The sequence below is a fragment of the Belonocnema kinseyi genome, chromosome 9 (assembly GCF_010883055.1).
Source record: "Belonocnema kinseyi isolate 2016_QV_RU_SX_M_011 chromosome 9, B_treatae_v1, whole genome shotgun sequence".
NCBI lineage: Eukaryota > Metazoa > Arthropoda > Insecta > Hymenoptera > Cynipidae > Belonocnema > Belonocnema kinseyi.
This window is the reverse complement of record NC_046665.1, coordinates 30050031-30053286: the sequence shown is the minus strand read 5'-3', so window position 1 is coordinate 30053286 and position 3256 is coordinate 30050031. Positions and strand designations below refer to the sequence as shown.

The window sequence follows — 3256 nt, the reverse complement described above, 5'->3', positions numbered from 1 at the left end:
AAATTTTTCAAAGCAACTGTATGTATTTCTGAATTGGATCAGAGATTTTTTGAAAAAAATAAAATCCAGATCTGGGACAAGCCATTATGAACAACTATTAAAAACTATACAAATTTGAACAGAGTGGTTCGAAATAGAAAGCCTTGAATTGTTAAAATTGCAATGAGTTAAATTTATATACGATTAATTTTTAATCAATCATATAATAGTTATATTTTCAGATAAAAATACATAATTTTTAACAAACAAAAATTAATTTTAAAGAAAGTTGTTAAATTTTCAACCAATCAGATAAATTTTCGACCATGAAAATCGATGATCTAAAAAAAAGACAAATCTTAAACAAAATACATGAATTTTTAAAGAAATTATTTAATTTTAAAGTAAAAAAAGACGAATTATTTACAAAAAGTAAATAATAAATATTAACAATAAATTTATACACACACAAAATAAATTTTTCATCATTAAGGGGTGCTACGGCCACCCCTAAAATAACATATTTAACAAAAACCGCTATTATACGGATTTTTCTCAAAATAAAAAAATTAAAATTGTAAATAAAAAACAATAAAAATAAAATATAAAATAGCAAAAAAAAGTTCTTTATAAACGCATATCTCCACGCGGTAAGAACTGAAAACATTTTTATTGAAGAAATAGCTAAAGACGTTCCATACGCAAGCACATACAAAAATTTCGAACTTGTTTATCAAAAAATTATTAAAATAAAATTCTACGTGAATTAAACTCTACAGATTTTCAAAATTTCAACCTAACTCAACTTTTATTCCGGCGAAAAAAGTCACTTCCCCTCTACACACCGCCACCCGTAGATAGCACCCACGAAGATTTTGAGCCAGAGTTTTTGTGATTTCGGCTATTATCAAGACCTCTTTCGCATCGAAAATACGATTTAAACAAAATTACCTTGAAAAATGACGTTTCTTTTTTTAAATTGAAAAATAGGGTGGCAACGGGTGGGTTTTTTTAGACATTTTCGTATCAGATTCTGAAAGAGCACACCTGAAAATACCCGCTAATGAATTTTCAGATCTTTTCCAGAATAATTAACAAAGTTGTCCATGCTTAAAGTTGATGGACGAAAACTGACAAATTGGGCCAATGAGGGTTAAGGACGACGAAATATGTAAGCATACCTCATTTAAGACTTAACTTTAATAGGGCTCAAAAAGCGAGAATATTGAGGCCATCCCGTGCAGAAATTCAAATTCAGGCAGTAGCAGGCTCTGAAAAGGTTGCCTTATTTTAAGTAAGGTCCGGATTCTCAATCCTATCAGGCCCATATAGCGTTCTGTTACGCTTGATATGAAAAGGGTCATATCAGGCAACCTTACAGGGTTTCTATCAGGCAGCCTTTTTTTGTGCCTTTATAAAAATTAAGGCCCTTTTCAGGGCCATATTTTTTACCTGTCAAATTCATGAAATTTTGTTTAATTTCAGTGAAATGAATATAAAAATGCATATATCGAGCTCAAACGTTGTTTTATTCATGTACATTTATTTTTGACAAGAATGATGTAAAATTTTGTATAATTTTTAGTAATGCTGATTAGAAAATCTCGGAACTTAATATAAAATATTAAGTTAATTATTCAGTTTCCTCATTAAAATGAGGTTCTTCAGGACCTGCGCCGTCCTGGACTTCATGTGGCTCAGGTGATCTGTTGTGAAAAGCTCTTTTTTGCCGCTCACCATCCCAACCTTTTTCGTTGTTAAAAACTTTACCGACGACATTGGAAATGATGTCTTGCGTGATCGTCTTTCCAAGTTCATTATGGCGTCTGTGTGTATGAATAACAGTGTTTAAAAAAAAGTGACAATGTTTAATTTTGCACACGCGTATATATATATATATATGTGTGTGTGTGTGTGTCTTGGGTGGGTGGTTGTGGGTGTGTGTGTGTGGGTGGGTGTGTGTTTGTGTGTAAAGGAATTAAAAATGTTTCACTACAGCTAGAGATTCTTACCTGAGATACATTCGTAGAAATGAGTTCTGTTCATAAGCTTTTTACCCGCAACTTTTTTTCACTGTGAACTTCAAAATCACATGGCGACTGAGGTATTTTAAAAAATATTTGTCAAACTTTTTGATACATTTAATTCCCTATTAAAAAGGTCGGTCAAAGAAGAAGTCTGCAAAGATAGAAGTAAATAATGAAGAATTGTAATTATATAAAATATAATATAAACATAATTCAAAATTGTGATTGATAATATACTTACAAATTCTGTTCGAAAAACATCATCACTGTTTAGCAGAACGTTAAAATCATCAAATTCGTCTTCCGTCTGGAAGGGTACATTAAGCTGGTGCTTTTTAGTGAAAAACTTTTCTTTTGTTGCATCTGTTTTTCCTCAGTGATGTAAAATCAATCTTTGATTTGCTAGAACTTCCTTCATGTCGATTGATAGACCTTTTAGAGCAGATAAAACAAGAGGAAGATCTGAAAATAGCAATTAATTATACTTTCAACTAGAGATCTAAATGTATCAAATTTTGAAATAAAATCAATAAAAATTCAACATATTAAAACAATAATTCACAAAAATGGATAATCAATTAATATAAAAATAAAGAATTAATTAGTTACCGTCAATCCGCTTAGTCTCACTCCTCTTACTCTGGGTTTTTTCACGAGAACCTAAATCATTGTTTTCATCATTCTTTGACGTACTAGGCTTTGGTAGTCCGATGTTAATTTTCCGTGCTGTATCAATGAAACTTGCTATTTTATTTGAGAATCGACAGTTTCCGGGTTTGGAAGTTGACGGCGTATTATTCTAGTGTGGCTCATCAGCTCTATGTTTTTTTTATGCTGGTGAAGGTATAGTAGTATTTTCTTGCATTCGCTTTTTATGCACTTCTTGTTTTCGTTTACTGCTGCTAGGTATTTTTTTATTTTTGTTTGATATACCGGAATCTGATGAGTCGGTGGTACTATTTTCAGGGTCGTAGTTCTCATCTGGCTCTACATCCGTAGGACGTACAGAACGCATTAATTGTTTCGTGTTCTCAGTAACACTCAGCTTTTTCATCTTTAAACTGATTTCTATTGATAAAGCCTTTGGCTGAGGGTCAACTTCCGAGTCTGTCGTGAACACAAATTCTTCAATTTCTAATCGTGTTACTTTTTTCATAGCCTCTTCGTAAGTATCTAAAAAAATAGAACAAAATGAGTTACAATTTTAAACAGTTAACTTTTATCTTCTCAAACTTTATTTATAAAAGTTC

The 3256-nt window shown here is 31.4% G+C and overlaps 1 long non-coding RNA gene across 1 annotated transcript; it reads right to left on the bottom strand.

The window, feature by feature from the left end:
- Window positions 1–1697: 1697 nt before the first annotated feature.
- On the bottom strand, window positions 1698–2884 carry LOC117180867. The gene is made up of 4 exons (XR_004468064.1): window positions 2616–2884; window positions 2248–2468; window positions 1992–2157; window positions 1698–1805 (listed from the first exon to the last, which is right to left on the bottom strand). It is a non-coding gene; the product is annotated as an uncharacterized LOC117180867 (long non-coding RNA).
- Between the last annotated feature and the right edge of the window lie 372 nt (window positions 2885–3256).